Source organism: Mustela putorius, unplaced genomic scaffold (genome assembly GCF_011764305.1).
Source record: "Mustela putorius furo isolate JIRA1106 unplaced genomic scaffold, ASM1176430v1.1 tig00003846_pilon_pilon_pilon, whole genome shotgun sequence".
NCBI lineage: Eukaryota > Metazoa > Chordata > Mammalia > Carnivora > Mustelidae > Mustela > Mustela putorius.
This window is the reverse complement of record NW_025421999.1, coordinates 5,226,723-5,253,226: the sequence shown is the minus strand read 5'-3', so window position 1 is coordinate 5,253,226 and position 26,504 is coordinate 5,226,723. Positions and strand designations below refer to the sequence as shown.

At 33.6% G+C, this 26,504-nt stretch overlaps 1 long non-coding RNA gene across 2 annotated transcripts in view; it reads left to right on the top strand.

The window, feature by feature from the left end:
* LOC101684387 overlaps positions 1-26,504 on the top strand; it is a 49,819-nt gene that overhangs the window by 2,466 nt on the left and 20,849 nt on the right. For both annotated transcript variants that reach the window (XR_200551.3, XR_001181961.2), the window contains exon 2: positions 21,937-21,984. This is a non-coding gene — a long non-coding RNA (uncharacterized LOC101684387). The remainder of the gene's footprint in view (positions 1-21,936; positions 21,985-26,504) is intronic.

Genomic DNA, 26,504 nt, shown 5'->3' with positions numbered 1-26,504 from the left:
CTTAATTGGTGAATCTATAAAATGTTTAAAGAATCAACACCAGCCCCTTACAAATTTTTCAGAAAATAGAGGAGACACTTCCTCATACATTTTCTGAGCCCAGAATAACCCTGATATCAAAACCAGGCCAAATCAGGGCATCTGGGTGGTTCAGTTGGTTAAGCATCTGACTTTGGCTCAGGTCTTGTTCTCAGGGTCTTGGAATCAAGTCCCAGGTCATGTGGGCTCTCCCCCCCACGGTACTCAGTCTGCTTGTCCCCTCCTTCTGCCCCTCTCACTGCTCATGCTCTCTCTCCCTCTCAAATAAATAAAGTCCTTAAAAATTAAAACAGAAAAAATCAACACAAGAAAATAAAACTACAGACCAGTATCTCATGAATATAGTCACAAAGATTGTAGCTAGCAAACAAATCAGGCAACCTAAAAATGGTCTTATACCACAACCAAGTGTGATTTACAGCAGAAATACAAGGCTGGTTCAACATATGAAAACCACCATATGATTATATCAATAACCACAGAAAAAGCACTTGACAAATTCTAACACCAATTTTTTTTTAAAGAGTTTATTTATTTATTTATTTGACAGAGATCACAAGTAGGCAGAGAGGCAAGCAGAGAGAAAGAGGAGGAAGCAGGCTCCCCGCTGAGCAGAGAGCCCGATGTGGGGCTCGATCCCAGGACCCTGGGATCATGACCTGAGCTGAAGGCAGAGGCTTTAACCCACTGAGCCACCCAGGCGCTCCTTTAAAACCAATTTTAAGTGATCTCATTTTCCTCTGCCTGAAGGACTTTGACAGTTCTAGAAGTGAAGGTCTGTGGGTCATGATTTTTTTTCAGTTTTATTATGTTCAGAAATTTATTCCACCTACAATTTTATTTATTTATTTCACAGAGAGAGAGAGAGAGATCACAAGCAGGCAGAGAGAGATGGGGCTCCATGGCAGGACACTGAGATCATGACCTGAGCCAAAGGCAGAGGCTTAACCCACTGAGCCACCCAGGCACCCCTCAACCTACAATCTTAAAACATAATTTTGTTGCTTAAGAATTCTAGATTGAAGGTTTTCTTCCCAGTACTTTAAAGATGTTTCTTCACTGTTTACTTGTATGGACTGTGTCCTTAAAATATCTCTTTCAATTCTTATATTTATTTCTTTGTATGTAATGCATTTTTACATTTCTAGCTTATTTTTTTTAATATTTCCTTTTTTATCACAGTTTTTCAGTTAATTCAAGAGTTATGAACCGTGGTATAATTCCTGCATTTTCTTTTGCATGGAATTCATTAAGATTGTTGGATCTGTCTGCTTATAATTTTTATCAAATATGAAAATATTTTGTCATGATTTCATTATATTTTTTCTGTCCCTTTCTTTTCTCTAGTTTGAACACTCCAATTACTGCTGTATTTGTCTGCTTAACATTGCTCCAGATTTAACTCGTGCTTTTTACCATAAAATGAAGATAATATTTAGTTCATAAGAATGCAGCACATAGTAAGTCCCTCATAAATAATATCCATTCTGTCAAGGAATGAAAAAAATATCATATAAATATGAAGAAGTCACAAACATAACTTCAGGGACTTTATACTAAGTTTTCTAAGCATATAATCAGGAGGTACATTCAGAAAAAAAGCTCTTTGTTTTGTTTTGTTTTTTGTTTTAAAGATTTTATTTATTTGACAGAGAGAGATCACAAGAGGACAGAGAGGCAAGCAGAAAGAGAGAGAGGAGGAAGCAGGCTCCCTGCTCCACGACCCTGAGATCATGATCCGAGCTGAAGGCAGAGGCTTAACCCACTGAGCCACCCAGGTGCCCCGAAAGCTCTTTGTTTAATGAGGAAAATATTTTTTGTTTTCTCTCTCTCTTTTTTTTCTACTTGCTACATCTGATTAGTACTAAAGTTGTCTGGATTTTAATATTTATAAGCTTTCAAGTGTCAACAAGAATATGTCCAATCTTCAAAATTCTCTAATCTCATAATTAATAGTACATACAATATATTGAAGAGAACATTAAAATCAATTTTCAATTTACTTAACTAGTCACAGATTTAATTATAAAGCATTTTTTAAGTTTTTTTTGCTGTAATTTTGTATGACTCTCAATTTTATTGAAAGCAATAATTGTCTTCTTAGCACAACACAATAATTACACTGGGTAAAAGTCTTCTACATAGTCCCATTAATTGATTAAAATGATATTTTTGAAAGGCCATATGCCAGATGGAGATTTTCAATTTGCATCAAAGGAAAGTTCCACGTATTTTTGGAATTTTGTGATTAAAAATAAAATAGAACTTAGAATATATTGTTCAGAGTTCTATTACGATTCTAGTCTTGTCACTACAAATTAAAATAAAGTTCTTCACCATGTATTAATAAAATAAAAGATAAGGAGATAGTTATTGAAGAAAAGGAGATTTTCCTCAAAATGAAACCTGTGATTGGTCTTTACCTCCAATCTGATGCATTCTCTAAAACAAAACAGACCATAAATAAAAATAATAGTAATCTTCAGCATACCTCAATAATAATGACGAGAACTTAGAATTAAGTTTCATTTAAAAAAGAAAAAAAGAAAACATTAACATATGCTCATCTATCATGAAAATGCATTCTATCCAATGTATAAAAAATGGATACTATAGGCTTGGTAAAGAAAAATATTCATTGATATCATCTTTCTATACACATTCAGGCAAGTTTTCCTCCTCTAGAATATCTGATAAATAATAGGAATTCCTTTAACCTTGAGAGAAATCTGAAAACCATAAAAAAGAGCTATAAAGCTATATCTGTAGACACTGCCTGTTACCTGCTCAGAGCTATTAGTGATGACTGATGTTCAGCAGAGCTATTCTGACTGATATGCCTCAGAAAGATTTCAGAAGCCTTAGCTAGTGTCTTCCATTTGGTTTCTTCTTGTATCAGAATGTATTCATTATGTTAATACTTATCAAGGTAGCTATTCATTTTTCAATGGAGAATTCTTTGAGGAGCTTCTCCCAAAACTTCGGTAAGGCCTTATAAAACATCATAGTCAAGTTTCTATTGAAGACCTTACTAAACTTTACTAAACTAAAACTATGGAGACCCCCTATACGACTATGACATTATAGCCCACTGAAGAAAGCAAGCAGAGTTCCCAAGACTATGTGTGACTGTATTATAAAGCATTGTAAGTTTATTTATGCCAAACTGTCTTTATTTTTTCCTAAATTTAATTCTCACTCAAAGGTTCCCTTTTAATAAAATAAAATTCTGTGATATTATATACTTAATGATATTGGATAACGATGTGCTTTAACCCTTCTGAATTGTTGGTTAAACGAAAACAAATGCAGAAAGTAAATGAAACAAATATAGTCCTGATTTTGGAATTTGAATGACACTAAAACTCTTATTGTTCTACAGAGCTTTAAAGAGAAATCATTCAATAAAATAACATAATTATTCATAACCATCAGCTTGGTGGAAAGTCAGTGTGCATCATTTCAGCAAATAAAGTTTGACTTTTTTTCTCTAATTCTTTTTGAAGATTTTGCAAAGTAGTTTTAGATACGGTCACTTGGAACTTGAAAATAGCCTAGGTTTTACTCATTATGATATCAGAAACAAGACGGGATGGGGAGGAAGACAAACCATAACTCTTAACCTCACAAAACAGAGGATTGTTGGAGGGAGAGGGTTGAGGGTAGTTGGGTTATAGACATTGGGGAGGGTATGTGCTATGGTGAGTGCTGTGAAGTGTGTAAGCCTGATGATTCACAGACCTGTACCCCTGGGACAAATAATACATTATATGTTAATAAAAATAATTAATAAAAAGAAAGAAATTTTTAAAAAAACCTTTACTTTTCCTCTCCTTTATCTTTATTTCCATGTAAACTCCTATATTACAACTTTTAATGATCATTTATTTCATTCATGATTCCAATATACCTCTCGCAAGCTCTTTTTAATGTTAGTGAGCCTTGGAATCAAGGAAATTAACAGTTCCACTTCTTTTTTTCTTCCATTTCTTAGAACTCGTGCTTTAAGTTCCACATTTTATCATTGCATGTGGCCCAAAGCCAGGCAACTGTTAAGTGTTCCATTTACATCTCTGAGGTACATGAAGAAACAGGGGTAAAACAGTGAACCAACAGACAATTGCAGTTACTTTGAATACTTAAAATTACACCAAAAGTTGTTCCTTACAATATTAAAAACAATCAGATTCTAAGAGTGGAATCTGCTTTTACATCTGGCCAAATAGCATATTATTACCACTATAAATACTGCTTACATCTGTTTCTTCTCTAAATATATTGTGCTATTTTATAGACACCAGTTTACTTTGAGTGAATGAATATAATTATTTTATAGATTTCTTTTTTTATTCTCCCACAATCGGGATATATCAGGTTAGATTCAAATCATATTGCTCTCAAAGTATTTTAGAGTTGTATTTTGATACTTGGCTGAAACAAAAGAAAAACCTTTCTGGCTTTATTTTAAGTCAGTTGACAGATAAACAGCAGGACAAACTCTACCACAATTAAGGATGAACACATTGTAAAATGAGCTGCTACCAGCCATCTGTAGGTAATAAACATTACCTATCCTCTAGAATAATCAGCCCTTCAATTATCCACAGAAACTTGGACCTGGGTATCTTTTCTCCAACAATATGCCTGTTATTTGTCACCAAATCATTCCAGAAGTATTCTTTTTATAACAAAATATGAATGTGAAAAACAGACATTAGACAAACAGAATGTCATTTCCTTTTGCAAAAATATTTCTGTACTTGGAGAGTCCTGAAAAATACTCTGCACCCAAAAAAAGAATCTTTTGCTACATGATTCTGAAATGAAATGGAGATGATATCCTGCTGTAAATCTTAAAAGCATTATTTCCTTAGTTTCAGAAGAAAGCCTTTAGATGGTAGGGTCATCAGTATTGCTATTTCCTTAACGATGACTTTGCCATCATTCTGAAATAATTATTTTGATAGACAAGTATTCCTTCTCATCTGCACCCCACCCTTAATTTATATTCCAAGAATTGGCAAAAGGAAAGGCCTGGCAATCTCATTCTGGCTTCATATTCATGGTATTTTCAATTCCTGGTACAATTTCAAAACGGAAATTGTAACATATGGTATGCTTTGTCACACTCTTAGGTGATTTCATCCTATCTTCATATTACTTCCAATGGTCTCTTTCCATTAGCTTGTGATATTGAATACTGTGATAGCCACAGCAATGAACTCAACACTGAACAATGAGCAAAACTAACCCCAAATGGCATTTTATTTACCCCAAGGGAAATACACACTAAGGTCACTGCTTTGAATATTCTTCTTTAAGGTTGAGAAACAATTAGTTCATGATCCCGTAGAATGTGATAACAGCAGTACATGCTGAAGATCAATCTATTACATTTAATTAAAAGAAAAAGGTTGATATATTTGGGTTTCATGTTTTTCTTAAAAATTTATATTTTTTGTAGAAGTTTGAAATTATATAAAGTAAAGGTGAAGATTCATTTCTTGCTTTTTCATTTACTCAGAAATTAAGAATGTGATATGATGAGCGTTAGGTGTTATACACAACTGATAAATTCTTGAACACTACATCTGAAACTAATGATGTACTACATATTGGCTCATTGAATTTAAATTAAAAAATTTTTAAAAAAAGAATACCAGTGGGGTTGAGATTTACACTCTGTTAGGCATTAGATATATTTTAGACTTCGTTTTTATCCTACAAACTATAGAATAAGTAGAGTAAATCCTCAACTCCAATCACAAAACTCTTTGTCCTGTAATTTGTTACTGCTCCTGATAGATTAAATAGTTTCTTTCTTTGTATATTATTACATTCAACAAATATCTTTGAACACCTGCTGTGTGTCAGGAAATATGTTATGCACTGTGAATATGTGCTAAACAAGAAAGACCAGTTTCTATCACCAGGAAGCTGATGCACAGGGAGAATCGAGACGCAAATAACTACAATTTTGACAAGTGCTATCTGAATGAAAGTACAGGGTATCAATATTTCAGAGGCGGCAAAAACACAAATGGAATAATTTTTATCCTCAAAAGCCCAACCACCCTGCCTCAAAATCGGAAAGACTCTGAACAACTATTAAAACTAAGAATAGGATTCATCAAAGCGTTTTGATACAGCATCAGTAGAAATGATATGAATAAGCAATTCATAGAAGGAAGTCTCATGGCAATAGCATTTCAAAGAAGCTCAACTAATCACTTATAGAAAGACATAGATTAAAGGAGTTTTGTTTGTTCACTCATTTTATTACTTCGCTGGGGCTGCAGAAAAATACCATGACCTGAATGGTTTGAACAATAGGGATCTTTTGTCTCACATTTCCGTAGGATGGAAGTCAAAATATCAAACTGTCAGCAACGTTGGTTCCTCCCAAAACTGTGAGAGAATTTGTTCCTTGCCCCTTGTGTAAAGTCTGGTAATCTGCTGCAAATCCTTGGTGTTCCTTGGCTTCCGTTGCATCACCCTCAACTCTGCCGTTTTCTTCACATGATGGTGTCCTTATGTGTATATGTCCTCACCCAAACTTTTTTTTTAAAGATTTTATTTATTTACTTGACAGGCAGAGATCACAAGTAGGCAAAGAGGCAGGCAGAGAGAGAGGAGGAAGCAGTACCCTGAGATCATGACCTGAGCCGAAGGCAGAGGCTTTAACTCACTGAGCCACCCAGGTGTCCCCCCAAACTTCTTTTTATAATGACAGCAGTCATATTGGATTAGAAGCCCATCCTATTTCGATGTAACTTTTTCTTGACTAATCACATCTGTAACAACCCTATTTCCAAATATTCATATTCTGAGGTACTGGGGGTTAGGACTTTAACATGAAAATTTTGGAGGGATATGATTCAATGCATAAAACATCTCAGATATGTAAATACCATTAAACATATAACACTTTAATAACAAGTGCTGGCAAAAATATGGAGAACAGGTCATTCTCATATGCTGGTAGAATTCTACATTAACAAATTTTATTTATGATGTCATTTTGGCCAAATCTACCAAAAATTAAAAATGTACTCAACTTCTGCTTTGGATATTCCACTTTTAGAAATCCATCTTATATAAATACATGTGTGAATAAAGATTAATATATAAATAATAACTGAAACAAGAAGAAATAAATTATTTTCTTTTTTAAAAAATATTTTATTTATTTATTTGACAGAGATCACAAGTAGGCAGAGAGGCAGGCAGAGAGAGGGGGAAGCAGGCTTCCTGCTGAGCAGAGAGCCCAATGCAGGGCTTGATTCCAGGACCCTGGGATCATGACTTGAGCCAAAGGCAAAGGCTTTAACCCACTGAGCCACCCAGGAGCCCCAATAAAATATTTTCTAGAATTCAATCTGAAATATTTCATATTTTATAGGCCGTTATGAATATTTTTATTTTTTAATTTCTTCTTCATTATTAAAAATAGAAGTGCATTGATTTTTCTATAGGGATCTTGCATTCTGTGACCATGCTAAACTCCTTTAATATTCCCTAGAGAATTTTTTTGGTACATTCTTTAAGGCTTTCTATAGGGAAAAATGTTGATAAAGTTTTGCTTCTTTCCAATATATATGACTTTTATTTGTTTATTTTTTAGCTTACCTTATGGCACTTGTCTGAGACTTACAATAAAATACTAAAGAATGGTAAAAGCAAACATATTTGCTTCATGTACAATTCTAGTGAAAAAGTATATTAACTATAGTTTCCCCATATTTTGTTGTTGTTTAGTATTTTTTGGACACCCTTGAGAAAATTCCTTCTTATTCCTAATTTACTGAGGGTTTTAAGAAGGGGTATTGAATGTCTTTTTGCATCTATTGAGATCATCACATTGTTTTCTTCCCCCTTATTTTACTTTGCTAATTTAGTGAAAGACATAGATCGATTTAAAAATGTAAAACCAGGGGCACCTGGCTGGCTCAGTGGGTTAAGCCTCTGCTCTCAGCTCAGGTCATGGTCTTCTCAGGGTCTGGGATCAAGCCCTGCATTGGGCTCTCTGCTCAGCAGGGAGCCTGCTTCCCCACCACCCACCACTGCCTACTTGTGATCTCTGTCTGTCAAATAAATAATCTTTTAAAAAAATGTAAAACCAATCTTGCATTCCTGAGATACACCACACTTAGTCATGATGTGATAATTCTATCACATGATGTATTTCAGTTTACTAATATTTTGTTAAGGATTTTTGCATCTATTCTTAAGGGTTATTGCTTTGGAGTGTCATTTTCTGATTTGGTATATGGGAAATTCTTGTCTTACAGATGACTTATGAAGTGTTTGGGTAGAAGTGATACTATATCTTTCTGCAGTGCTGAGTACAATTTACTAGTAAAGTAATCTGGGCCCATGGTTTTTATGTGGGAAGGTTTATATCTGCAAATCCAATTTCTTTCAGAGACATATAGCTATTTAAGTTATCTCTTTCCTCTGATATGTTTATTTCTGTTTATAACATTGTAATGAAGTTACTTAAAACATTTCCTTTCTTTCTTTTTAATAATTGCAATAGTACTCATGATGTCCTCATTGATGTTAGAACATTCATAGTACTAGTAATTAATGTCTTCTCTGTTATTTTTCCGAGAACTAGATAAATCTGTTTTTTAAATTTCTCTTCTCCCAAAATAAGGCTTTTTAAAATTTACTTTTCATTACTTTTCCACTTCTATTTCATTGATTTTTTTTTTTTACTTGTTCCTCTAGATTCTACTCAATTTAGATGGAACTTTACTCTTCTTTTTCTAGCTTTTTAAAAATTTTTAAAAAATTTTTTTAAGATTTTATTTATTTGACAGAGAGAGAGAGAGAGAACACAAACAGGGGAGTGGGAGAGGGAGAAGCAGGCTTCCTGTGGAGTAGGGAGTCCTTCATGGGATCATGACCTGAGCTGAAGGCAGCCGCTTAACAACTTAGCCACCCAGGCACACCTTTTCTTAAGCTTCTTAAGTAAGACAGTTATGTCAACTTTACAACCTTCACCTATTTCTAATGTTTTTGTTTAAGGCTATAACCTTCTAAGAACTGCTTTCGTTGTGTTTCAGAAGCTTCATGTTTTGGGTTTTCGTTTTCTTTCAGTTAAAAGTATTTTCTAATTTGTACTTTTTTGGTCTGAAATAGAAGTTATTTCTAAGTGTGTTAATATCCAGACATTTGAAGATTTTTACAAATGTCATTTATGTTTTGTGTTAGCTGTGGTCTAAATATTTACTGTGTATCACTTCAGTTCTTTCAAATTTATGGACACTTTTTATGGTGCTATATATAGTGGGCTACACAGTGTCCCTCAAAATGGATAACTACCCAGAACTTCAAAATATGATCTTGTTTGAAATAGCATCTTTGCAGATGTAATTACTTAAAAGATCTGAGATGAAATCATCCTGGACTTTGGGCCCTAAATTTGACAGAGATCTCAAGTAGGCAGAGAGGCAGGGCATCCTTATAAGAATGAATGTGAACCTGCTAATGTTTTTGTTTTGGTTTTGTGGCCTCTAGAACTGTAGGAGAATACATTTTTGTTGTTTAAAGTTACCAAGTTTATGGCAATTTGTGATGTCATCCTTAAGACACTAATATAGATTATGGTAATGAAAAGTTGAGTGCTGCTTTAACAAATATCTAAATGTGTGGGTGTATATATTTTCCCAAACTTACCAAGTTGTACACTTAATAATATTTTATTGTATTTAAAACATAGACAAATAATGCTAAACAAACAATTCTGGATCAGATATCCACTTCTGGAAAAATGGAGTAAGCTTACTTGTCCTTATTCATCCTACTAAACTTATTAAACTTACTAAAAATACTAGAAGACCTGAAGATCATAAAAAAGATTGTAGATGAGCTAGAGATTTCAGAACCTAAAAAAAGATGCCGTGGTGAATTCCCTGTGTTGTTTCATTCTCTGTTTCTTTCCTTTTTTTGATTTTCCTTTCTTTATATATTCTAGATTGGTTTCTGGAGAAGCCAGCAACCCAGAAATGGGAATTTTAGAACTGAATAAAAACAATAAATAAAATAAAATACTCAGTGAATGGGTTTGAATAGAAAGGAGAAAAACAATTATAAGTGAACTTAGAAATTATTCAATCCAGAAAAAATAAAAATAAACAAAATATAAAAAGGAACAGAACCTCAGAAGCCTATAACACCATCACAGAAGATCTAACATTCATTTTAACAGCATCCCAAAAGGAGACAAGTAACAGGACAAGACTAAAAAAATACTCAAAGATATAATGGCTAAAATACCTTCCAAATTTAGCACAAGACATAAAGCCAGACATTTAAGAAGCTTACTAAATCCCAAATAGGATAAATCCAAAGAAATCAAAGGCAAGACACATCATATTCAAACTTGTGAAAACTGAAAACCAAAAAAGTCTTAAAAGCAATCAGAGAGAAATGATTTATTATATACAGGAAAGGAAAGTAATGTAAATCCAAATTTGAGCAAAAATATCCTTCAGAAATTAAGCAGGAATCAAGACATTCTTTAATGAAAAAAACTTTGTTGTCAGCATAAGTACAGTGAAATAATAGCTAAAGGAAATCCTCTAAAGAGAAGGGGATAAGGAAATCTTAGAACATCAGGAAGGAAGAAAAAATGGAGTGAAAATATGAATTAGTACAATAAAATTATTTTCCTCTTGAGTTTTATAAATTTTGACAGGTGAGGCAAAAATTACAACATTGTCTAATGTGGTTCTCAATATATATTGAGTATTTACTTAAGACAGATGGATTATACATGAGAGGTTAAAGGGACATAAAGAGAATTAAGTTTCCTATACTTCATTTAAAGTAGTAAAATACTAATATAATGTATTAAGGTAAGTTATGTTTATATAAAGTGACACCTAAGACATGTAAAAATCTGTACAAAGAGATGCATTTAAAAACTATAGATTAAAAAAAAACTATAGATAAATTAAAATAGAATTCTAAAATATGTTTGAGTAATCCAAAGAAAAGCAGAAAAAATTATCAGAAAAATCAAGAATAGAAATAACAAAGCAAAAGATAAAATAGAAGATTTAAGCCCTGACCTACCAATAATTATACTAAATTTCAGTGGTCTTACTGTACCTATTAAAAGGTAGAGATTGGCAGAATGAATAAAAAATTGTGAATCAACTCTATCTTATTTACAAGAAACCCATTTCAAATTCAATGACTTAGGTATGTTAAAAGTAAGATGGGAAAAGACATATCATGCAACATTAATTTTAAAAAATCAGAAGTGAAACAAAATAGACTCCAGAACAAAGAAAAAAAAGAAAGGAACATTACATAATGATTAAAAAATAAGGTAATCCATCAAACACACACTGCAATTCTAAATGTATATCCAAACAACAGAAATGAAAAATAATGTGAAGCAAAAAACTGATAATACTAAAAAAGGAGAAATATAGAAATCAACATTTATTGTTGGAGACTGTATGTACTATTCTGTTCTCAAAAATAGATAAAACATGCACAAAGAAGATCACCAAGGATAAGGACAAACTCATTAATATCATCAAACAACAGGATCTTATTGAAACTTTTATAAAAAACACTCTCTTCTTGGGGCATCTTGGTGGCTTAGTTAAGCATCTGTTTTCTGCTCAGGTCATGGTCCCAGGGTCCGGGGATTCAGCCCCGAGTCAGACTACCTGCTTGGTGGAAGGCCTGCTTTCCCTATCCTACTCCCCCTGCTTGTGTTCCTGCTCTCACGGTCTCTCTCACTCTTTGTCAAATAAATACATAAAATTCAAAAAAAAAAGACAGAAAACATAAATTATTAATAGTTGGAATGAAATACTGGGTTTCATAGTCCCCTATTCAATATTTTATGATGTTCCAACCTATTCTTTCTCCCCTGCACCTTCCCCAGGGTGCCCCCCTACCCTATCAGTAACCTATACTGGGCAGCTTGGATGCCATTTGGACAGAGAATTCTTGGGTGCTAGTTACCCAAAGTTCTGAGAGTGAAGAAGGGTTAGTCTTGGGCTCTTGGATAGCACAATCTCCTGTTCCTAAGGATTCTTTACCAGTGTGAAAAAGCTAGAGGAAGGCCAGAACAAGCTCTCTAAAGCACAGGGCTCAGGGCAGAGTCTCCTTGTTTTCTTTGTCTAAAGGTAATATTATCAGCACCTTTTATTATCATTGTTGTTTTTTATTTTATTTATTATTTATTTTGCGATTGGTGGGATATAAAGATGAGGAAAGAGGAAAGACTAGATGTTGATTTTGGCCAACTGATCACAGTGCGCTATTGATTGATAAGGGAGAAGTTTGGGTTGGTTTGGAGACATCTGAAGGAGCCTAAAAGGGTAAAGCTAATACAGCACTATTCTAAGCATTGTGACATGCATAACACTCACTTAACAATGTAATTCTGGGTATTACTATTATCATCTCCATTTTATAAATACAGGGAGTAGACATGGAAAGTTTAAATAACTTGCTCAAACCCACACATCTAGTAAGTGGTAAAACTACTGTAAACTCAGGATTCTGGTAGTAGAATCCGTGCCCTTATCCTCCTTATCCTCGGCTTCAGATGCAAAGAGTATTAAGGTCGGGATAATAATATGATTTGAAAATGTAGATTTGGGACCTCTCAAAGTATAAATCATTGAGCTTACAGATTTCTCATATAAATTACATATAGTACAAATAGAGGAGGCTAAATACAGATGTCTAAAAGCAATTCACATTTGAGATCATGGTGGGAGGAGCCTTCAAAGGAGGCAGATAGAAACTAGTGAAATAGGGATACAAATATCAAAAGACTTTATACTAATCAAAGGCAAGGAAAGAGGCCATATGTAAAAAGAATGCTTAACCGTGGTAAATGCTATGAAGACATCAGGAAACATATCGACATTAAACAAGTGCCCACAGTATATAAGCACTAGATGAAAGCCTTTATATATACTTACCATGTTAGCCTTGTAGGAACTCCATGCTATAGGGGAAACTTCATGCTAATGAAGAAATTATAATTTTGCGGGCACCTGGGTGGCTCAGTTGGTTAATCGGCTGCCTTCAGCTTAGGTAATGATTCCAGGGTCCTGGGATCAAGCTTTGCATCAGGCTCCCTGCTCAGCAGAGAGCTGCTTCTCTCTCTCTCTCCCTCTGCCTGCTGCTCTGTTTACTTGTGCTCTCTATCTCTCTGTCAAATAAATAAAGTTTTTTTTAAAAAAAAAAGAAAGAATTCTCTTCATTTTATGAGTGAGCAATCTGAATCAAAGAAAGGTTAATAAAATTGTTCAAATTTGCCCAGATCATAGGTTTAGACATGGAATCATGATTCAAATGGAAGCCATCTGATTTCTGAGTCTGTGCAGTCATGATACTCTACTGCCTTTGAAACGGGTGCATCACAATAAACAACATGGATATCTTTAGTAACTTCAGTAAAAATAGGTGAAGAGGTAATGACAATGGCTGTCAAATATTGATCCAAGATATTTAGAAAGGAAGTAATGGAAAGACATTATGGATCTGGGGGAGGTTTTTTTCTGAGGGGGGAGGCTTTGGGTTTGGTTTTTAGATGAAAAAAAAAGAAACAAACTGCTTACGCACAGAAACATATATAGTAGGTATTATTCTAGATATACTAATCTCTTGTGTCAACAACGTGTGGTGCCCCTAAAGAAAGGATCTTTCTTTGTAAACAAAAAGGAATACTTTCTGTTGTCACTATAGGAAACCAGGGGGACAAAAAGGTGCAAAGTGCAGATAGAAGTAGAATACTCAAGAAAGTTGAGCTCCTTTTTCTAGTCTTTCTCATTTCTATGGGAAAGAAGGGATCAGATCTCTTCCTAGCAAGACAGCAGGAGATAAAGTTCTGTCTAGGTTTGAGAAAAGCCAAGAGGTTTTAAATTGCTGCTGTAGCTCGCAGAATGCAGAGAGGACAGCAGAACCATGGAAGCTATCTGGTGGCATGAGGAGCCCACTGAAGTTAGAGCATCAGATGATAGCCAGGTTGTTTTATGATAAAGACTTTGCTAATTATCAGGGAAAATTCCTTTTCATTTCAGGCCCACATTAATCAGGAACTTCTTCCAAGGCAGTAAAAAGAAGATGCAGAACACATAAAGACATATTTGTTTGAAGGGTTTATTCAATAAAATACCTTTTCTCCTCTACTAATGATAATATTACATGTATAAATTTGATATTACGAACACTGGTTTATTAGTTCCCTGCTGGGTGAGAAGCTGGACACCTACTCTCTTACCCTCAACAAACTCTTAATTTCCTGACTTGGTAGGTTTAAAAAAAAAATTAAGGCTAATTCATAGTCAAGTTACAAAGACTTGATCTTGTCATACTTTCTTTGGGCTGACACAAGACTGTACAGTTGAATAACATCCATCCCCAAACCCTAACTTCAGACGACACTAAGGAGACATATTGACTAAATGCATGTGTTATCCTGGATTAGGCCCTAGAACCAAAAAAAAAAAAAAAAAAGGACACCAGTGGAAACACTAGTGAAATTCAGATGAAGTCCAGCATTTAGTTAATAGTGTTGAACCAACATTAATTTGTTAATTTTGACAAATATATTATAGTTATATAAAATGTTAACTTTAAGGAAAACTGGGTGAGGAGACTATTAATTCTCTGTACAATCTTTGCATCTCAAAATCTAAAATTAGGAATATGAATTATCCCTCCTTTATATCCAGAAGTCCTTCTTATCCGGAAAAAGGAAGATAAAAGGAAATTCCTACCTCTGTTTCTTAAGAAATAATGCATTAACCTTATTACCTAAGTTTTAGAAGAATGTCTCTCATTATCAAACTCTGTTTTGAAACTAAATATATTTGTTCCTTTTCTTCTAGTAAGTGAACAATGGAGGGTTAGAAGTCAGAATTAAATGCCACATTGTAATGAGAAGTATTTATCAACTAAGTCCTAGCTAAGCAAAAACAAAACCAAAAATAAGCAAACAAAAACACTATGTTCTCCATTTCATACAATGTGTTCAAACAGTAGTTTATAACAGTGTCTTGGCTCAGTCCAAAATGTGAAATAATTACATCAGGAATGTGGTAGACTACTGGGATACCAGCTATATGTCCAATATATTAATGCTGAAGCATTATTTAGAATTAATTAATATATTAACTTATTTTTATCTTATCCATATTGCTAAGAAATACAATGGTTTTTAACCCTAAATTTGCTGTTAAAAAACTTGCTGATATATAGGTCTTTGAATAATTAATTGGTTGGAAACCATTAATAGCTGTGTGATAATCACATTATCAGTATCACACTGACATATAATCTTACGGTACTTGAATATTCCCATATGGATGTGTATATTCTAAAAGCTAGTCCTAAAAATTCATTTGTTATAGGCCAGTGAAAAATAACACAATATAAAAAGCATACTTAATTACTATATCTAATTTATACATGACAGTCTTTCATACTGTTGCATAGCCCTCAAATGTTATAACTGATATAGACTTTACATTTTTTTTTTTTAAGGAATGACAATTACAGTTACATTAATGCTTGGGGAAACCACATGATTTTATGAACACACATTGTTAAGTGATGAATATCATTTAAATGACTAAATCATTTAACAAATATGCATAGAGCTTTATAAAGTATAGGCTTTATCCTAGGCTCTCAGAATATAGTGGTGAAAAAAATGAACAAATGTTCCTCACACTCAAGAACTTGTCAAATAGTAAGAAAAGCAAGTATGAAACAATTTTTTTAGATTACTGAAATATTGATTATTTATGTTCTAGGAAGAGCTTAACTGTTCCTGAAATGTAAACAAGTAAACTGTCATAAGTACTAAAACTACAGAAGATATGGTGACAGATAATAGGCAATAATTACCTTGATTATGAAGGGATTACTTTATATTGGAGGTTCAGCCTAAGACACTAAGAAGAGGCAATATTTATTGAAGGAAAGGTGAAAAAAAGCTAACTTGCTAGAAATAGCAAAAGAGTATTTATTCCAAAAAAAAAAAAATAAGATCACAGGCATATGCCTTCATAAAGAAAAAAATTAGAATATAGATAGCCTGGATAGAATGTTATAGAAAAAGGTATTATTGTAAGACTTAATTATCTCAGGTCTTGAAGAAAATAACAGGACAGAAAAGAGGACTGAAGTTTAAAAAAGTATGAGGAATGTCTTGTGTAGTTGGTATGTACTAGGCATCATAGTAAATCATTTATTTGTATGTATTATCTTATTTAAATATTACATCCACAAAAAATATTACATCCACAGTGTGTGGATAATCATATTTTAAAGACCAGTTATGTAAGTATTAGAGACGTTAGCAAACTTACTAAAAGCCACAATGGTAGTTTTACGTAATTAATCCAGCATTACAACAGGCAATGTAAGCATCATCATAATGATCATATCATCATGGTGATGATTTTATTATTATTATTATTATTATTATGCCTGACTTTATTATTATTATTTTTTAAAGATTTTATTCATTTAACAGAGAGAGAAATAACAAGTAGGCAGAGAAGTAGGCGGGGTGGGGGGGGGGAGCAGACTCCCCGCTGAGCAGAGAGCCTGATGCAGGCTTGATCCCAGGACCCTGGGATCATGACCTGAGCTGAAGGCAGAGGCTTAACTCACTGAGCTACCCAGGGACTTTATTATTATTAACTTTATTATGACTTTATTATTATTAACTAAGATTATTTGAATTTTTTTACTGAAATGTATATACATAATATCCTATTGTACAGCAGAGTAATTTGATATTTTTATGCATCATACATTACAAAATGATTCCCATAATAAGTCCAGCTACGTAACCTTATAAACTTATGACTGTCTGAAGGTTTTTGACAATCTCTGAGTTTTAGAATCCTCTTGAATCACTTCAGTGAGATTCTTCCAATACTCCCATGTTTTTAAATTCTATTTCAGAGACAAATTGTTGGGATCAATTAGTGAGGGCATGGAAGGCTTGGCTTTGGCAACTAACATGAAAAAGAAAAAAAAATCAGACCTTAGAAAATTTTACATACTGAGATTATTTTCCTCTCCCAAAGAAGATCTTTCTTTTAGTGAGAACCTAAGAGCAACCTCTGTTGTTCATGTGCAGGTTAGCGGGTATTTGACTATCCATCTATTAAGAATCACTATCTACAGAGTATATTCTAGTTTTCAAAGTCACACACACACACACACACACACACACACACACACACACACTGCCTTATTTTTCTAGCAGAAAACTTAGTTGGCCTGAATAATAAGCCCTCTAAATCTTTATAAGGCATAAATCTATATAAGGCATAAGAAAAACTGTCTAAACCTTTTGGAATGTGAACATGTTACATTCATGTATTAGTAAATAAGCAATTGCCATTTATCTGTTTCAAGTCAGAAACCAAAGAACTTTCTGAGAGGAGTTATTTCTGATTTCAAGAATTACTAAGTATTTTCTTTTTAAAATCTTTTATCCTGATTTACAGATAAAAGACTGTTGAAGAAATACCAAACAGCTTCACATAAGCTTCGGAGTTTGAGAAAGCTTACCTCATTGAATTAAACACTAGACACTTTTGATGTGTGTGTGTGTTTTTTTTTTTTTTTTGCCTCTCAATCCTAGAGTCTGTGCTTAAATATTTAAGCCACAGTATAGTGTGTCAGAGTTAAAAAGGCAAAGCTTTTAAATTAAACTTGGAAATGATAAATTTAAGCTTAGGTTTGCACTTTGATGAATTTGGGAAGAGTCACAGGGTCCCATACTGACCGTGGTCTGGTAGAATTAGAGAAGTAATAATGTTTCCTTTCATGTGTGGGTTTTGCAGTAGGCATGAGGAAAATGCAGACTCCTTTTCTCCTAGGATTCTTCATATCTGCTACCATTAGTCATACCAACCATATGGAAATAGAGATATAAATTTTTAATATAATGTGCACACATTTTTGAGGATGAAGAGGTATGACAGTGGAACTTCTCCTACTACCTCTTTTTACAACATTAAGTAAAACGACTATCATGGTGTTCAGTAAACACACATTTCCAATTTGGCCTGTCTCTTTATTATCCTTCTTGAATATTCACGGAGCAATTTTAAATGAAATTCTTTAAATTCTTTAAATAAACTCATCATTTTTCTTCAAGATACTTCATTTTTCAACTTTTCTTTTTCCGTGGTTATATGGATATACTAGAAATTTTGAAGATACCCTTGTCATTTTTTTCCCTTCAACACATTATCTGTCACCAAGGCTTGGTTTTTCTTCTTTTTAAAAAATCATGTTAATTCATTCATTCTGCCCAACACTCACCATTATCAGACTCCTATCACCCAACAACTATATTAGAACATCCTGTCTACTGGATGATTTTTTTTCTTGTTTTCTACATGAGCCTACCAGTATTTCTAGGTTACTATTTTACTAGTTACTATTTTAAGTGCTTTATAAAATAGTTGTGGCTCAAGTTTACATGCAGTATCCATGAAAACTACCCTTTAATAACTACTGTAGTCCATACTGAAAATAAATCTTCTGAAAACTAATATTTAAGGTATTCATTTATTCAATATGCATTTCTTCACATCTTCTTCCTTTAAGTCATAGACATGATGTATACATGAAATGTTTGTTTGAACCCTGCCCCCATGGAATCCAACCAGACAGACAGAAACAAATTATAACCTCAGGACTTAGTGTAGTGCTGTGAATGCATTAGATGCCTATTCAACATCTGTTGAAATAATAAATGAATAGAAAGACAATTGTGAAAGACTTTGAAAAGTGTGACAACAGAAATCTGCGTATATAATAATGGTATGGGAAATTGAACAGTTGATTTTCCCAGAAGAATTAAAAGAAAGGCTTTGTAATTTGATATTAAAACTCAGTCTTGAATTTTACAGAGTATATTCTATAGTTTTGAGGAGCTGGCTCAGTCGGTTAAGCAACCAACTCTTGATTTTGACTCATATCATGATCTCAGGGTTGTGAGATTGAGCCCAGCATGGAGCCTGCTTAGAAGTCTCTCTCTCCCTCTGCCCCCATTCTACCCCCCCCCAAAAAAGTCAATTTTATACACTACTAATATTTTAGTTAATACAAACTAAGTAATATAGTTTTAACCTAATTAATTAAAATGTTCTTATATTACTCCATTGTTGTGACTGTGCTATACAAAACAATACTACACTATTGGCAAGTGTTCTCTTGGTGTACTTAGAAGATCTGAGGGGTTTTGGAAAGTACGCTTCTTATTTACAAAGACGTGGTAAAATATTTTATTTTGAAAAATACAACTTTAGTTTGTAAAATACAAACTGCTCTGACTCTTAACACAGAGCTACAGAATTGTGCATGTGGAAGTATGCACTGAGGAACCATGGATAACTTAATCATCTGAGCCAGTTATTTTCCTAGAAAAAGATAAGGACATCTATAACTATATATAACTTCAGTTTAGTAATCATTTTGTATACTTAAAGCACTTAGCATGGTGGCAGACACTGGAAAGAGCTTCCACCTTTTCTCTTTCACATTATTTATTAGTATAGTTATATTTATTTATTCATTCATCTAACAATTATATGTGCAATTGCTGCTTGGCAATGTGCAGTGCCCTGGGGATTGGAAACAAGTAAGACAAGAATCCCTGTTCATAGGAGTCTTAAAATCTACAAAAAGGAAAACATTTAGATAACATTAAGCACATTATTATAGTAGCCAAAGAGAGGCTGTTCATAAGTGTATGGAAAAGAGTTTGGTTAATTCCATCAGGGACAGTGAAAAAATGGAGGTCAAATAAAGATTCACTGAAAAGGTGAGGTAAGGAGAATTTTGGATTTGGAAGCATAGGAAGCAAACATATACGGGGCTGTGTGGACTTCTATAAGTTTGAAATGAAAAATTTTGGAGATGGAAGAGCCTGAGAAAACTTGCAGTGGAAAAGGTATTTACAGAAATCATACCTTAGAAGATATTCAGATACGGAGAGTAAGTTTAATGTGGTAGTCAATAAGTAAGAGTAAAAGGATTCAAATAAGACATCAACAGGAACATGTGCATATTAAAAAGAGCCAGAGTTGCTCTTATTTGCAAGTGTTGCACTAGGTAATTCCAGGATTGCCATTTGTCTCAGAGTTATCAGAGATTTAGATAGTTTCTAAGATAATGGTAAAAAAGAATAAGGTGTCACGAGGGAGGGGACTGTGTATTTGTACAAAGTGGTTATGTTAAGTGTAATGGGGTTGCAAAGCATCCTCATTCAGCAACATGGATACATGTATTAGAAAAGGAGTAGCAAATTATGTAAAAATCAAGTAAGAAAGAAACCCCTGGGGTGCTTTGGTGGCTCAGCCCTAAGCGTCTGCCTTCTCAGGTCATGATCCCAGAGTCCTGGAATCTAGCCCAGCATTGGACTCCCTGCTCAGCAGGAAGCCTGCTTCTCTCTCTTCCACTCCCCTTGCTTGTGTTCCCTCTCTTGATGTCTCTCTCTCTGTTGAAAAAATAAATAAAATCTTGGGAAAATAAAAAGAAACCCCCAAAATGAGAGGTGATAATTAACCGGTAGGATAATTGACTTTCTCTGCAGTGACTAACATAACAGAATAAAAAAATAAATTAATTAAAAACTGATAGGCTATATGTTAATGAAAAAGAATAAGATTTTATCACCAACTAAAAGTGGAAGAAAAAGAATGCCCACCATAGCCAAACTGTGGAAAGAGACAAGATGCCTTTCAACAGATGAATGAATAAAGAAGATGTGGTCCATATATACAACGGAATATTACTCAGCCATAACAAAGGATGAATACCCAACTTTTGCATTAACATGGATGGGACTGGAGGAGATTATGTTGAGTGAAATAAGTCAAGCAGAGAAAGTCAATTTTCATATGGTTTTACTTACTTGTGGAGCATAAGGAATAACATGGAGAACATTAGGAGAAGGAAAGGAAAAGTAAATTGGGGGGAATTAGAGGGGGAGATGAATCACAAGACACGGTGGACTCTGAGAAACAAACTGAGGGTTTTAGAGGGGAGGTGGTGCGGGGATGGTTGAGCCTGGTGGTTGGTGTTAAGGAGGGAATTTTATTGCATGGAGTCCTGGGTGTTGTACATAAACAATGAATCTTGGAACACTGCATCAAAAACTACTGATGTACTTTATGGTGGCTAAAATAACACAATAAAAAATAAAGAAATAAAATCTTTTTAAAAAGTGAGAGAAAAGGAGAAAACAATATAAGAAAATTTTCAGATCACTTTGCTGCTTCTGGTGACTCAGAAGAGAGGTAACTCATGAAGGTATTTACTGAGAAACAAGGATAGGATTAGGAAGATTTATCTGTTTATTTTTGATAGGGGAAAGGGAAAGACAATGGGTTGTCTTTTGGAAATACTAACATTCACATGCCTTTTGAGTATCTGGAAATTTTCAGTATGCCTTCGTTTAGATGTTTCTCTACAGCTCTAAAATTTTGAAGAAAGTGGCTAAACATATACAGTTGAAGAAGTCATGAATATATGGGTAGACATTGAAATAAAGGGGATGAATGAGACCATTTAGGAAAATATGTTGAAGAAGGGACAGAGTGTACAGAAACAACCGTCATAACTCCATTATTATATAACATAGAGAAAAGGGGGCTGGCAAAGGACTGAAGAACAACAACAGAAAGCAATTTCCTGGATCTCTTCCTATATCTCCTAGATAGGCAGTAATCCAGCAAAGAATGCCTTTCAAATAAGAAATTCATGTCAATAGGGCGGTAAGCTGCCTTGAGTAACTGGACTTAGAGTGGCCCACTGCCTTTGGACACAAAGGGAGTAATGCTAACATTTTTCCCATAATTGTTTCCCTAGAGTTATAGGAGCAAAGATGTGATATGAAGAGAAGAGGACGGATAAAAGGTAATGTTTTCCTTGTTATTCATTTTCTTAAGTTTCTATGAAATTAGCTGATAATTTCACACGTGTGGGATTTACTACTATAAATTTCCTTCTCTCCCCTCTCCCCATTTTCTGTCTGCTGGGATGAGGCAACAAGTAAGGATCCCAAGGCCAGACTGTGATGTGTTATACTAATACAAACCATGTGTCTGACAATGTCAGACCCTTGAATTAAGTCCAGTAAAGTCCCTAACTTATTGTAATTCCCACATTCGAGTGTTTAGTCATGTTTAAATAATAGGAGAAGTGTCAAGTGAGGCTTAAATTATTTTTCTGACTCGAATTAGAAATGAAGGCTATGGAAATAAGAACTGATCTATTTTCCACTCTTTTAATCCGCATGTCTTACTGGATAAACAAAAGAAAGAATTTAACACAATCAGCCACATTAAACACAAACTTCCTTTAAATCATCTTAGTACCAATCAACTACATTTAGAAATTGTGGCATTGTTATGCAAATAAAACACTGAAGGGATTAAAATCCAGAGTTAGGGAGGAGTAGTTTAGAATGTTTTGTTTTTAAGATTACAAATTCAGTTCTTTATCTTACATTCTTTAGATTATTCTTTTATTTTGTTTTCCCACTCTTTGAGAACTAATTTCTTGAGTAGAAGACTTTGACAAAGAAATTTAAGGGCCAGGCATTTTTTATCAGATTACCTATTACCCAGGCCTAGACATGCAATTTTATATTCTTTGAATATTTGAAAAACACAAAGGCATTACTTCCCTGTTGGAAATCATGAATATAAATAACTTATTTAAAAAATACAATATATTATTTAGCATTATTTTCAGTAAATTACTTCAAAGTAGCACATTAATAAGAATCATTTTTTTTTATTTCTTTTCAGCATAACAGTATTCATTGTTTTTACACCATACCTAGTGCTCCATGCAATCCATGCCCTCTCTAATACCCACCACCTGGTTCCCCCAACCTCCCACCACCTCCCCACCCCTTCAAAACCCTCAGATTGTTTTTCAGAGTCCACAGTCTCTCATGGTTGACCTCCCCTTCCAATCTCCCTCAACTCCCTTCGTAATTTGAAATCAGGGGGAGAAGAAAGTACACCATGCCTGAAGCTAGAATACATTTTTTCTTCTGATTGCCGCCCCCCCCCTTCCAGGAAAATCTCTTCTACCAATCAAACCCCAGGAAACTAGATGCTAATCATTAAAGAATGCTTAGATGGTAAACAAAATGATGAGAAAAAGAACAATAGCTTTGTGTTTTTATAGAACTGTACAGATCAAGGCCAATGGTCAAATAGAGTTTCTAAGTTGTCTGGAGTTTCTTAAATAACCAATGGTGGCCTGTTTTGAATGTATTCAGTTTTACCAAAAAAAATTGAACCCCTCTGAACCTATCCCTATTTAAAATGTAACCCTTGACTCTGCTTTCAAATTTTTATTTTTTTTTACTTTATGTACACAGAAATTTAGTAATTTTGGAGTTTTATGATAAGATTAAAAAACAGCCCTATTATCTCCAAATGCAATCAATCATGATATTATAGTGTAGTCAAAAAACACTCCACCTATAGTTTGGTCCAAGCAACTACTGATTTCTTCAACCAGTTATGAGCAGTTTAATGTTTTACAAATGGATATCAAATAAAACCACATGTAAACATATATTTATACATACATTTATTATGAACTCTACCTATATAGAGAATGTATAGCACACAATTTAGAGGTAATAAAAATTATATTACTCTTTATTATACATTTTTGTGGAGACAGATGATTCTCACAAATGCTTTTATTGATTATTTGCTGAACTTCTGTATCTGAATTCATACTATGTGTTAATTTTTGACATGATAACCAAACTCTTAGTTGGTATTGTTATTTAATCAATAAGACAAAAATGAAACAACAAAAATATATGGCTTAAGTGAAATTTAACCAATCAATACGTGGCCTTTTGTGTCTGCTTTCTTTCACACGACGTACTTTTTTAGAGATTCAGCCATATTGTGGTATGTATTAGTGTTTCATTTCTTTTTATTGCCGAATAATATTGTATTATATGGATATACTAATTTTATCTGTTCACCAGTTGATGGATGTTTGAGTTATGTCCACTCTAAATATGTGTGCAAATTAAGGGTATAAGGCAGTAAGACTAAAGCCAAAATGTCAAACATTGGGAAATTTACCAGGGTAACTCCATTTTTTTAAGGCTTCTTGGGAGGGAGTTAAATTGCCTTCCCTAAACAAGTCTTCACAGCTTTGGAACACAGGGACATGTTTTTTCCCTTGGAATTTTAACATTATTCATATCTGTGGCATTCTAGTTCAATCCAACATATCATACAATGTACTTGAATATCTCCTGAGATTAACTTTATTTAGCATCACATGCAGAAATAAATCCCATTGAAATCTGTTAATCTTTAATAAATCCCATTACCACTTTAATTATATATTGGGAGTAACACCCAAAATACAAGTACATTCTAATTTTTTACTTGTTAAAATGATGCATAGCCCATAAATACGCTTCTTATCTCAAAGGTAATGGATAATATATTGAGCCTTCTCTAAGAGATAAGTAAAATTAAATCCAAAATATTATTTGATAATTACTTAGGATCTTTCAAAAATCTCAAAATAATGTTCAGCCCCACATTGATTACTTCATTTAAAATACTGAACAATGAGTTGAAGCATTGATAAATCTTTACTTAAAAAAAATGCTTTCTAGTAATGCTAGCATTTCTAATTTTTAATTGTTTTACTGTGAGATTAAGTACACAAGAGAGACTTATGAACTAGACATCTGATTAGGGACCTACTTTGGGGCATATATTTTGGAGTAATAATTTAGCTTGACATTTTCTTTTGGATAAGGAAATCAAGGAACTTAGGCTAAGTCTCATGAGCAAAAGTTCTTTTTAGGAAATAAAGTGGCATTTTAACATTTTTTTGAGAATCTGGTAGATTTCATAGTAAAAAATAATTTATATTTTATAATCACAAAACTTTCTTCCAAGGTAAATCTAAATATTACTATCAGTTTTACTGGAAGTCATAATGTTTCTTTTAGTGATAATATATTCATTTTTTTCTCACATTCAATTATAAGGCATTCATGCCTATGAGAATGTGTTGAGAGATCTGATCATGGATCTCTCTAAGATTTTTGGACAGCATCCTGGTTTATCCCAGAAAGCTATATTTTTGGGTTTTGCAACTAAAAGAGCTATGTGTTTTATTTCTAGATAGTAGATAATACATTTCAAATGTTTTTGACACTAATTTCATTCCTTTGAACAATCCTGCCTTCAACAAACTCTTATCAAGTGGTCTGTAGTATAGTTTTGATGTGCCATTAAAATTGAAAAATGAATCATATTAAAGAAGCAAACTCAGTGAATTTAGTGACCATGACTCCCAATTGCTCCCATGTCCATTTCAACTTTCTCTACAAAGTAGAGCAAAAGTTGATACAAGCAAAGTAGCAGAGGTAAAAAAGTGCATGTAAAGGGTCAAGAAAGCTAAATTATCCTCCCTTAAGCATTGACTGGATTTACTGACTAACTATGAATGAATGGGATATGGCAGAAGTGATGTTTCTCACTGTTTCTGTTCCAAGAAACAGTTGCTTGTATTTTGAGTATTTTCTCTTTTTCTCCGTCTCCATCCTTGTCATTGGTCAGACATAGCCAGTTTTCATGTTGTGAGTAGCCCTGTGGAAAAGCCCATCTGGCAGGAAAATTAAGCCAATATTTATAAAGAAAATGGGACCTTTCAAAAACAAAAGTTATCACGAAGTGGCTTTTTTTTTTTTAAATACCTATTTAATTCTTGTGATGACCACAGCTGAGATGCACAGTTGAATTCAAAACCTCCTCAATTCCTAACTCTCAGAAACTGTATGAAATAGTAAATGTTTAGTTTTTTATGCTGCTGAATTTGGAGCAATTTGTTACACTGCAATAGAATCCTAATACAGACTGTCAGGATCTCTAGAATAGAGAATAGATACTTTGTTTTTCTCTGAGCTGGAAAGGAGGATAAATAGCAGGAGATACAAAAAATGAGGAAAGGAAAAAACTATTGATATCCAATAAACATAGAGAAGAGCTGCTTACCTTCATTAACTCAGGGAAGGACAAATTAAGACCATGATGTGACTTTCTGTATTCATTCAGTTGGGAGAAATTAAGAAGTCTGACAGTAATAATTATTGTGTGTTCATAATAATATATAATCACTAAATAATAATAATATATGAATAAACAGAAGAATGAGTAAGTGAATAAATAAAAATACATTTAAAAAATATCAGGTTCCTTTAATATCAGAAATAAGACAAAGATGTTCACTCTTGCCACTTTTATTCAACATAATACTGGAAGTTCTAGCCACAGCAATCAGGCAAGAAAAATAAATGAAGCATCCATATTGGTAAGGAAGAAGTTAAACTGTCACTATTTACAAATGACATGATACTCCACATAGAA